The following is a 12,638-nucleotide window of genomic DNA, read 5'->3' as shown; positions in this document are numbered from 1 at the left end:
ACCCTGGGGTTAGTCTTGTTTAACAACTTAACTAACAATCTGGATGGTGGGATAGAGTGCACCCTCAATAAATACACGGATGACGTGAGAATGGGGTGAGTGGCTGGCTTAACAGAGTGCCAAGAAGCCAACCAGAGAGACCTTAAGAGGCTGGAGAGGTGGGCTGATAAAAGCCTCATGAAATTCAACACGGAAGATGTGCAAAGTCCTGCACCTGGGGAAGAACAGCCTCAGTCACCAGTACACGCAGGGAGCCACCCAGCTGGAAAGCAGCCATGCAGAGAAGGACTTAGGAGTCCTGGTGGACTGCAAGTTGAACATGAGTCAGCAATGTGTCCTTGCTGCTAAGAAAGCTAATGGCATTCTTGGCTGCATTACACAAAGTATCACCAGCAGGGCAAGGGACGTGATCCTTCACCCTTAACTTGGTATTGGTGAAACCAAACCATTTTGTGTCCAGTATTGTGTCCAGTTCTGGGTCCCTCATTGCAGGAGAGATCTAGGCATAAGAGAAAAAGACCAATGGAAGGCTACCAAGATGATTTAGAGACTGGAGCACCAATCCTATGAGAGAACTGGGCCTGTTCAGCCTGGAGAAGAGGCTTAGGGGGGAACTTACCAATGTGTATAAATACCTGAAGGGATGATGCAATGAAGACAGAGCGATGCTCTTTTCAGTGGTGCACAGAACCAGGACGAGAGGCAGTGGGTACAACATGGAACACAGGAGGTACTGTCTAACCAGAAGGAAGCACTTCTTTACTATGCAGGTGACAAAGCACTGGATATGGTCCTGGGCACCCTGCTCTGGGTGTCCCTAATTGAGCAAAGGTGTTGGACCAGAAGACCTCCATCGTTCTGTGATTCTATGAACATTTGTTTAAATTTTACTTTTGTTGTTGTTGTTGTTTGTTTTGTTTTGTTTTGTTTCCATGCAAGGAAGAAGCTAAAATGTTCTGGATGGTATTTGTCATGAAACCATCAGTTCCTTGCTCTAAATCAAGTTCTGCAGTAAAAGCTATCAACCTCTTTATACCATTATAGACAGACATAAGTATATAACGTTAAAGAGTTGTAATCTGGATAAAATAAATGAAGTACATCTATTGCTGTACATGTATCATCCATATAGCTATTGAAATTATTTGTAAGCTGTAAACACAGCACATGTAGAAAAACTGAAAATCACTGAGGTAACAAAATATACTAAGAAAGAGGTTTTATATCTTACAGGAAAAAATGCATGACCTTAAAGATGGACGATAGGAACCTGAAGAGTATGAAGTGCAATGTTACACACATAGGACTAAAAATAATGTCTGTAATAAAAGGTTCATTTTCAGAAAACAACTGAAAAGTTAAGAAAGAAACTCATACAAGTTAGTCTAAAAAAGGCAAATACAATCTTCTTTGTCTCAAACATTTCCTAGAAAAGACAGTAAGATTGACAACAATGTTCAAGCTTTGACAGATCTAATGTGAGGTACTGTGTACAATTCTGGTTATTAATATTCAACAAAAAATAATTTCAAATGAAACCAGACAAAAGATTATTAATCTATAGGAAAAGATTAAGGAACACTCATTTCTTTCAGCAAAAATAAACAAACAAACAAACAAATAAATAAAGTTAAAATAATTAAAAAAAAAAAAAAAAACACAAAAGTTAAAAAACTCGACTTCTGTCTAAGAAAACACCAGTGTTAAGGCAAAAGCACACAGGTAATTCTTGTTACTAGAAATCAGCATCATGTAACTAAGCATAAATACAAGCTAGAAATATCAGTGCAGTTTCTTCTCATAGGAATTATTTAGACAAAAGTCTTAGGTGCTTAAATTCAAATCTGTTCAGTTTAAGAAGCAGATTACACAAGACATTTGTCTGTAATAAGAGAAGACTAAATCTGATGACAGTGAAAGTCCCTTTCATTCATATTCTGCTTTGAAGTCACCCCCCAAAAACAATTAATAGCTGTCCTTGCAAATAATTACTGATAGAGGTAGACAAGAGATACTGCAAATATTTGGATTTTTTTGTTGTTTAATCATTCAGTGATATGCACGGTAAGCTTTTTTACCTAACAAATAATTATCTAGGTATTTTACACAAACAGACACAAGAAACGTTCTCTGTAACTTTCTTTATGTTTAATGAGCTGGTTCATTTAGAACATACAGCAATATCCTTTTTTATTTTTATTTATTTATTTATTTTATGGGAAGAGCTATAATATGAAGGGACTTGATAGCAAAGAAATAGTTGCAGAAGTTGGCCTTTCAGAAAAAGAACTCACTATGGGGACATGCTGTTATTTCCTTTCTCGTTTCTACCGTCCACTGTTATCCCCGTACCCTGCTCAAATTGAGTTTATTCAGTTCCCTCTTTCTACGGCTTTGGAGTCAGCAGCTTGTGAGCTTATTTTATCATAATATGGTAACTCAATGGGAATTGTTCACGAAGCTCTACAATTTGACAAGAAGTGCTTAGCAGTTCTCTGCTTAAAACGTGAATAACTTCTTTATACACAATCTTACAACTAACAGTAAGTCTATTGTATTGTTATTACAGTGTGTTGTAACACAGCCTGTGCACCAGCTGTTCTTGTTTACAGCATGAGAAAACCCTTCATCAAAAAAAGTCTTATGTTTAAACAGAAAGCATGGCATACATGTATATTCTGCTCACGCTATATGCATGTAGTTCTTATGAACTATTACATGACGTAACTATGATTTCATGATCACTAAGATCTAATTAGATTGTAGACAAATGGACCTTCATCTTTCATCCTATATGCTCTCTCTATATCTATGCATGGATGTATATACACAGATTTAAATTAGAAAGAACATGTTTATTATTATACTTGCTCTACTAAATAGGTAACAAGGGTAACAAGGTGCTGTTATCACTATATAGAATTAATTGCTTTGGAAAAATTAACTGAGTTAATTTGTATCCTCTTCTGTTTTCTTAAAATCAGCCTATTTTTTAATCTAAAAGACTGTGTCGACATATGCAATATGTGGAGTGCTCTTCTATTTATGTAGTACTGATAATAAGGCACCACACAATTCCTCTTAAGTTCTCAGTAATGAAGTGCTGGCATGTGTCTGATTTTTCTCCACATGGTTTTAACGAAGAGCTTTTCAGTTTTACTGGTACATAATTAGAATATATGCATAAATCCCACTCTATTGCTCCAATGTAATTAAAGCTCTTTCTTCAAGAAAATTATGAAGCTTTTTAAGCAGAGCTTCTGAAACTAGAAATGCTTGACTAAAAGCATTTTTATGCATGAATCAATCTTCTGAAATATTTCTGAAAACAATTAATAATGGTCTGTTTAAGAGAAACCATGTAAGTTGTTCAGTGTGGGAGAGGAGTTTCTCAACATTGTCTTCAGCCCAACTTTTCCAACTGTCAAGAAATGCACAATGTTCAGGCATTCTGCTCATGCAGAAGATTTAACCCCCCTTTTGTGATAAGTAATTTAAATGAATCTCTTGACGGTTATTTATCTATCTGGATGCCTTATACTAGGTACTCCAGTAAAGCATAAAGGAAAAGACCCTCTCCTACTCTAAAAGTATGCAATATAGGACCATACAAGTAAAACTAAGTCATTTAAACTTTACCTCCTCTTTCAAAACATGCCCAGAGTGCAGAAAACAAAGGCACCTAACAGACAACACTTTACACAGCAGTTTCCAGGCTCAGCTTCTTCTGTTGCTTGGAATTGTTGGAAGATTTGTGGGAACTCTTCCTAGAATACTGGGGTGCCAGCTGCTACTGGAAAAGTGTGGGCACTAGAAGATTTTGCTGCTAGCAATTTCAGCTTGTAAAAACATCTACTAGACTTTCTTGCTTAAAAGGAGCTTAGACCTTTTGTCCGCTACTAAATCCTGTTGAGGGACTGTCACACACCCATTGAGCTAGTGCTAGCAGATGATCTGTATCACTGTCACACCTATAGGGCAGCAAGCAGTAGCTAGTAGATGGAGTAGTTTGTGCAGAAGTGTGCATGGAAGGGATGCTTAAAACAGCATGAGTCCACTCAGCAAACCTGGGGATGTGCCACAGGGCGCAGCAATCCCCAGCATCAACTGGACAGATTAGTGATACAGCAGAGGCCTTGACACTGAGCACTGAAGGGCAGATGGCATGCAGGTCTGGGGCTACAGGAAGGGCCTGGTGGGCCTGGTGCAGGAGATGGTGTCCTTTCCTGCAGGAGGTGTGCTCTGGATTAGAGCTGTAAGTATTATTTATGATTTATTATTGTAATCTTAACTTCGCTCTTTAATGCATTTTCCTTATGATAGTCTCTTATTACAAAATTGCATATATTCACTCCCATCTGATTCAGTGCTAAAGGAATGGTGTCCATGTAGCAGGCAGTTATTCACAATCTATTTTCAGTCCTCATTCTCACTGTGGAACCTCATGCAAAACAAATGCACAACACTCAAACTATAGCTTGAACAAAGAATCAACAAATTCCTACTATCCATTAGGCTATAATTTAAGATATGTAAGCTTCTAACTTTCTAAGTCAATGAGAGCAGAGTAATTCCAAAAATGTTTTAAATCCTGATGTTACTTCTTTAAAAATTAAGTTTTGAAAATAGGGTTATTTATTCCTGATTACACATATCTATATATATATTTAGGTCTGCAGATGGCGCTAAATCAGGAGGAGCTGTTGACTCCCTCCAAGGTAGAGAGGCCTGGCAGAGAGACCCAGACAAATTTGAAGGTTGGGCAATCACCAACCACATGAAATTTATCAAGAGGAAATGCTGGATTCTGCACTCGGGATAGGACAACCCTGGATATACATACAGATGAGAGGTTGGCAGCCAGGAAGGCCAACTATATCCTGGGGCGCAATAACCCCAAGCAGAGCTACAGGCTGGGAGAGGAATGGTTGGAAAGCTGCCAGGCAGAGAAGGACCTGGGAGTGATGGTGGACAGTCGGCTGAATATGAGCCAGCAGTGTGCTCAGGTGGCCAAGAAGGCCAACGGCATCCTGGCTTGTATTAGGAACAGCGTGACCAGCAGGGCTAGGGAGGTGATCGTCCCCCTGTACTCAGCTCTGGTGAGGCCGCACCTCGAGTACTGTGTTCAGTTTTGGGCCCCTTGCTACAAGAAGGACATGGAGGTGCTTGAGCGGGTGCAGAGAAGGGCGACGAAGCTGGTGAGGGGCCTGGAGAACAAGTCCTACGAGGAGCGGCTGAGGGAGCTGGGCTTGTTCAGCCTGGAGAAGAGGAGGCTCAGGGGTGACCTTATTGCTCTTTACAGATACCTTAAAGGAGGCTGTAGAGAGGTGGGGGTTGGCCTGTTCTCCCACGTGCCTGGTGACAGGACGAGGGGGAATGGGCTTAAGTTGAGCCAGGGGAGTTTTAGGTTAGATGTTAGGAAGAACTTCTTTACAGAAAGGGTTGTGAGGCATTGGAACAGGCTGCCCAGGGAAGTGGTGGAGTCACCATCCCTGGAAGTCTTCAAAAGACGCTTAGATGTACAGCTTAGGGATATGGTTTAGTGGAGGGCTGTTAGCGTTAGGTTGGAGGTTGGACTCGATGACCTTGAGGTCTCTTCCAACCTAGAAAATTCTGTGATTCTGTGATTCTGTGAAGCATAGCATTGCTAGCAGGTAAAGGGAAGCTATTGTCCTGCTCTGCTCTGCGTTGGTACAGCCTCACCTCGAGTACTGGGTGCAGTTTTGGTTGCCACAGTATAAGAAAGATATAAAACTGTTAGAGTGTCCAAAGGAGGTCTACGAAGATGGTGAAGGGTCTGGAGGGTAAGACATAGGAGAAGCAGATGAAGTCTCTTGGTTTGTTCAGCCCAGAGAAGAGCAGGCTGAGGGGAGGCCTCATGGCGGCCTGCAGCTCCCTCACTAGGGGAGCGGAGGGGCAGGCGCTGAGCTCTGCTCTCTGGGGACAGCGACAGGACCCGAGGGAATGGCATGGAGCTGGGACAGGGGGGGGTCAGGCTGGGGGTTAGGGAAAGGTTCTGTACCCAGAGGTGGTCGGGCACTGGGACAGGCTTGCCAGGGCAGTGGTCATGGCACCTAGCCTGTCAAAGTTCAAGTGTTTGGACAATGCTCTCAGACAGGGTCTGATTTTTTGTGGTCCTGTGTAGAGATAGGATTTGGACTCAAGGACCTTTGTTGGTCCCTTCTAACTCAGGATATTTCACGAATCAATGATTATATGCTATTTATGTATCTCAGACAAATTATAGAGATTATCAGCAAAATTGCCAAAAAATGTTGATGGATTTGAATGGCTAATTTAATCAGTATCTGGTAAGAGCTGGGGAGGGACTTTTTAAGAGGGAGTGTAGTGACAGGACAAGAAGTAATGGCTTTTAACTAAAAGAGGGGATATTTAGATTAGATATTAGGAGAACTTTTTTTAGTATGAGTGTAGTGAGACACTGGGACAGGTTGCCCTGAAAAGCTGTGGATGCCCCATCCTTGGAGGTGTTCAAGGCTAGGCTGGATGGGGCTTTGAGCAACCTGGTCTGGTGGGAGGTATCCCTGCCCATGGCAGGGGGGATATAACTAGATGATCTTTAAGGTTCCTTCCAACCCAAACCATTCTATGATTTATGAGAGCACTGAGATGGGTTACATTTGCATCAACAGTTATTCACAAACTGAAATAAGCATTTAGAAAATTAATACTGTGGGATTCATCTCATATGCCTTCAGATGGGTTCAATACTGATAGATATGTACATGTAAGCTGGTGATCCTGGATTTTCCTTACAATGAGTGGAGAAAAATTGTTGATTTTATGGCACTGACTTATGGCATCTGACCTACTGTAGATGCCAGCTTTAGACTGACACAGACCATTCTTTGGAAGCACCTGCCTTACTCTGCACATGAAAGAGACCAAAATGGGTAGCTCAAAATGAGTTAAGTTTAATCAAGTTTAACACCTACTTTTAGCATTTTCATCTCTTGTGATCCTGATTTGAAGACCATACATTCCTTGAGGGCCATCCATGGGATGCATTTAAATAACTCTCGTGATGAAGCTTCTTTCCGTCTTTTTCCTCAACATTATTTCTTATACTCACAGATTACACTTCTTTGTCCAGCAGAATATCCCTAACTGTGAAAATTTCCAGAATTGATACTCTTTACTTCTACTTGCAAGAAGTATAAACAATCTTAATATATAGAAACTTTGAGACCCTCAGAAAAGGACTCACAATTCTGTCATATGGAGATTTCTGATGTATGCCTTATGTGTAAATAAGTAAAAAGGTTCTTCATATTACGACATCCTGCCCTTCACTACTTGATCTTTTCAGTTTCCTTTGTGATTCTATGCCTATTCTTATTTTCTCTTACTCACACTATTCAGATGTATGTCTCTTACAATCCTCTTTCCTTCTGTTTTCTTTATCCATCCTACTATTGATTTAATTCCTTTCGTGTCCCTTAGGCTTTGAACAGCTTCATACTCCTTCTCTGAGAAGAACCACACTCTACATATTCTGGCCAACAATCAAGTTAATTCAAGAAACATTCCAGTACCAATTTGTTCACTGTTAAACGCTCAGTTCTTTTCTTTTTGTTTTAAATTGTTATTTCATTTTTTGTTTTCTGTTTGGATTAGTGGGTGGCTTCTCAAGTGAGAGACCTTATCTTTTATGTAATTCTAAAGTTACATTAGTAACACATTTGTACATTTGCAGTCATATACTTATTTAGATTTGCATACACGAACATCATTGCATGATGTTGTATGCATGAACATTTTGAATAACCAGTTAAAAGAGTTGTTATAAAAAGATGCATAGAGCAAGCATTGTCTCAGAAAACCTTACAAAATCATTTTAAAAAATGTAAGTCAATGACAAAGAAGACTTTCCACAAACACACAGTCAACTACTAATTTTGTCTTTCATTATATACTATAACCTCTCTGTATCTGCTTTCCAAATTTGTGTAATTCATCTGGATAAGATGAATTCTGATCAGTAACCTGAGCATTCATAAGAAGTATCAGTTACAAGAGTGAAAAATGTAGCAGGAGCTTGTATTAGAGAACCACAGCACCAAAACCAAAATTCTTATTTCACTACAAAAAAAATTGCTCATCTCAGTCACTGTTAACAAGACAAAGGGTAAATGGATATGTCTGTCAAACTGAACACTGTTTAGTTTTAGGTATTTTTCGTTTTGCACTTTCTCGTTGATCTTAGTTTGAAGTCACTCAGACACTACTGAAAGCTGGGCTAATACCAAAATAAAATAAATAAATAAAATAAAATAAATAAAATAAAATAAAATAAAATAAAATAAAATAAAATAAAATAAAATAAAATAAAATAAAATAAAATAAAATAAAATAAAATAAAACTTCTTTACCAAAAAAGGAGCCTATTGACCTTGTGTAGTAGAGCAGGATTGTCAGGCTGTACCTAAACTGTGCAACATGGTTTCTCAGCAGTGCACCTGCATTGCTAGTCTCTCTGTCATACTGATGTAAGGTTCTGAGAGAATATACCACAGATCCATCTCTGCCAAACTCCCAAATTTTCGTGCTGTTGGATCCATGGAGCATTGTGCATTGGCATGGAAAATCCAGAAAAAGTATTTCGGTTGCACACTGATTCCATTATGGGAAGTAATAGCGTGCATTTATTCTAGAGAAAAATAAATGTCTTACATATCTAGAAGTGCTATATTTGCTCTGGCTAGCCTTCTGACTAATACTGAATATTTAAGATACTCTTTTTGTGAAGAGAGATCTTTTCCCTTATAAAAGAATGTGCTAGGTATACATGACACACCCTCGTACTTGAACCAAATCCATGTTCCACAGCTAAGATGAGGCTATAAGTAAATTTTACTCTCACATTAAATGATCTGTAAACACAATGCTGTCTAAGCTAAAAGTGTATGTGATTATGAAACTACTGTGCCGACCCACTTTTCATTGCTGTTCTGAAACATTGCCCTTGAAGATTAAAACTAAGAGGTGCTACAGTCAAAGAGATTTTGAAAAAAATATCCAAAACAAGTGGCAATTCTGAAGAGTTAGTTCCTGAAGGCACAAGCAGCTGTGTTATGAGATCCTACTGACCAAGAAAGATGTATTTTGCAAGCATATCCACCCACTATTCCTTTTCCTGAAATCCAGACCTAACAAGCTTATGAACAGTGACATCTGTTCCTCTACAAGGAGAAAATTTCAATCTTGTTTCAGGTACTGAAATGGAAATATGTGAACAACTGATGAGGATGATGATGGCCATACTTACTGGCCTACTATAAATCAGGAAGTTTTTTCCCAAGACCAAGTATAAGTTTTATTTAATTAATATTGGCTTATGTGAATAAATAACATTTTTAGAAAGAATGACTAATAGAAGTAGTGAATGGGAAAAGTGAAGAACAGAACTACCCTTCGACTGAGTCCAGTCCTCAGTTATTGCTTTTACTGTTTTCTTCTTCCCAGTGCCCTGGAATTAGTGCAATGAGTATTAAATTTCCTGCAGTCATGCAGACAGCACTTTTTAGGGTAATAATAAAACAAGACTTGATCTATCTTTCTTTGCACATTATTTATGTCAGTGAAACAGCCAGTAGCTAGACACTGATGTAACTAAGAGCATAATTTGTATTACTGACTGCAAAAATCAAAGCTGCAGGTAATATACAGAAGGAAAAATCCATGCCCAGTAGACAGAGAAGGATGGACTCCCAAATAGCCAAGTTTCTGCCTGTCTTCTCTTGTTAAACTGTAAACCTTGCAAGAAGAAGCTGTCTCTTACTATTTGGTTTTAAGATACTGAATTCAAAGGGATCTTGATTTCATCTAGGATTTCTAAGTTGTATTATAAATAAATAATAATAAATATTGTACAATGAACATCTGTATTGTCCTGTACTGTTGTATGTCATAGATTAATACAAATATTTCATTGAAACTGATAGTCCCAACAGTACACGAAGACTAAGACATCTAGCATAATTATTTTAATAAAAATTCAGGTATTTCTGGAAACATATAAACCTACTCTCATTTTAGTTTGTTAGTAGAGAAGCAGTGAATTTAAACCAACTAAAACTTAATATATTTAAATATATTTTACATTATTTTAGAAGTTCTTTTGTATAACTGTGAAAGAAAATTTCTAAACTATTATTTGTTTTTTTCTGACATTCAGATGTGATACGTCAGGAAGATAATATGAGACCATAAAACAGGATTCTTTCTACTTCTGTCAGTGGACCTTGTATAAAACTGGACAATTCCTCTTTAACCCTGTACAGACAAGTGAAACGGTGCTATATACAGAACTATCTATCTGTTCCTAAAGTTGGTCATACTTTCCTTGATTAAGGCAGCTGCATGAAAAAGGAAAAAGAAAAAGAAATCAAAAGAAGGAAAAGGGAAAGGGAAAGGGAAAGGGAAAGGAAAAGGAAAAGGAAAAGGAAAAGGAAAAGGAAAAGGAAAAGGAAAAGGAAAAGGAAAAGGAAAAGGAAGAAGAAGTAAAAAGAAAAAGAAGAAAAAAAAAAAAAAACACAAATAAAACCACCAAACAGCTCTGCCTGCTGTCTCAATATAAGAAAGCCACCACCACCAGATAAACAATGCAATTTCTCATGTATTTCATCATTTATAAGGTGAAAGATTACAACATCAAATTTTGCATCTGATGTAATTCAGTTCTTCATGACGCAAAAATGGTTCTGATCTGTATTCAATTAATAAAAATATATTTTTATATGCTAGCTATGTGCTTTGTGATGTTATAGCTCTCACGAGAGTTTAAGTCAATGACAACAAAAAGCTTCTGTCCAGAAATGGAAACATCTATGGATATAATGCTTAAAAATAGACTAAAACGACATAATAATATTTACCACTTCACATGGTTCCATTTGTGTATCTCAGACCATTCTTTATATATTAGGAAAATCAACCCTCTAATTTTTATGTTATTATTTGCACTCTGTAGGTACTGTTACCAGATTTACTTAATGTAAGCACCTATCACGGAGCAGTTACCCTCAGAAATCTGCCTGAAACTTTCTTTTGAAATGACTTTGGTGAGAGGACCAGACTGACATCAAAATTCTCTGTAAATAACATAGTTGCATTTTCAAGCACCTTCCAGGTCACTCCAAGAGATTGTGACAGGTTTGTTAGATGACTAGTGATGTTCACTTCAGTGGTATTCAGAAATACCAATAAATGGATACTTTGACACGTGAGAGACACTTGTTCAGCTTAGGTCAACATTAGCAAATTTCACAATTTATAAAATACTCTAGAGCATCAAGGGATAAATCCTTGGGCATAACACACACAGGCATCAAAAATGATACTTGAACTAGTTAGGCACAGGAACGTAGTACCGTACTTGCAGCATTTCTGAAACATTTTATGCATGAGACTGGAAAACTGTGGAAAGCTTCAGAATGTTAGTGTGCAATTAGAACCAAAGAAATTTCATTGTCTGAGCATAAAAGATACAACAGTGAAGCTTGTCTCCACATCTGTTTAATCCTGAGCACACAAGAAAAACAAATACCTAAAAAGGATCCTAGGTGAAGGATACTTTGTTTTGGAAATTAGTGAGAACTTAGAATTACTAGCAAGTCTGCAGTTCACAGATACCTGGCAGAGAAGTCATCCATTCAGTCTACCCATTCAGGAATACAAATTTCTTTTGAAAATTTCTGAAATTTCAGCTAACATGAAGGTCATGCTAGTGAAAAAAATAAATAAAGGACTATAATTCATCCCATACAGTCAAATTCAGACCCTTTATAAGTGAATGATTGTTTCAGCATGATTAGTAGTGTTGTACGAACAATTTAGTTTTTAATGTAGAAATATAGCTGTTAAAACTTAGTATTCTTATTCAAGAAATAAACTAGGAAATTAAACATAGGGCAGGGATAGGAAACATCAAAAGAAAATGCGTATAAATAATTCTACAACTGTGCAGCCCAACTTTCTTTCTCTTTACCTTTCTTTCACAAATTCCTTCCAAGCGCAGTGATACTTAGGTAAATACTATTTTTAAGCTTTCGCAGCATGTATAATCACAATGTATCACTGCTTACACCCCTATAGTAAGCATATAATCATAGCTCCATGTTTTCTCCTAAGTGCCACCAGCAACTGTGAATTAGATATAGTTATGAACAAGCTACTTTTTTTTTTTTCTTGCAACTTTGAGCTTTTTAAAGAACATTTTTTAAGTTCTACTGACCTCTGTAGACACTAAAACATAGCAGAAAATTCTTACATCAGGAAAAGTGAACTTGTTTATATGCACTTATTTTGCAGTCCGTCCATCAACTCAAGTTTTTAATGAAGCTTTTTTTTTTCTTTTCTGGCAGAACTATTTATTTGTATTAGAAACATGCACAATTTCCAGGAAGAGATTTTTGTAGCCACCTGTAGATGCTTCATGAATGACTGATCCACGTAGATATCATAGGTAAAATGAAAAAAGGATTTGAATTTTAAATTGCAGCTTGCAGACTACTAAATCTCACTGCAGACTACCCTGGGCAGCATGTTGAAGATCCTGGAGATATTTCTTAAGTTGGCATTTGAATCTGGAACAAATAAATGTGCTAAAGACAATG

General features: G+C 37.7%; 1 long non-coding RNA gene across 1 annotated transcript in view; it reads left to right on the top strand.

Moving 5' to 3' along the window:
* LOC311435102 overlaps positions 1–10,766 on the top strand; it is a 33,268-nt gene extending 22,502 nt beyond the window's left edge. The window contains exon 2 of the long non-coding RNA XR_014691941.1: positions 10,199–10,766. This is a non-coding gene — a long non-coding RNA (uncharacterized lncRNA). The remainder of the gene's footprint in view (positions 1–10,198) is intronic.
* The last annotated feature ends 1,872 nt before the right edge of the window (positions 10,767–12,638 follow it).

Source organism: Aythya ferina (genome assembly GCF_964211825.1).
Source record: "Aythya ferina genome assembly, chromosome: 3".
Classification (NCBI taxonomy): Eukaryota; Metazoa; Chordata; class Aves; order Anseriformes; family Anatidae; genus Aythya; species Aythya ferina.
The sequence above is the reverse complement of the archived record's forward strand: the minus strand, read 5'-3'. Positions and strand labels throughout refer to the sequence as shown.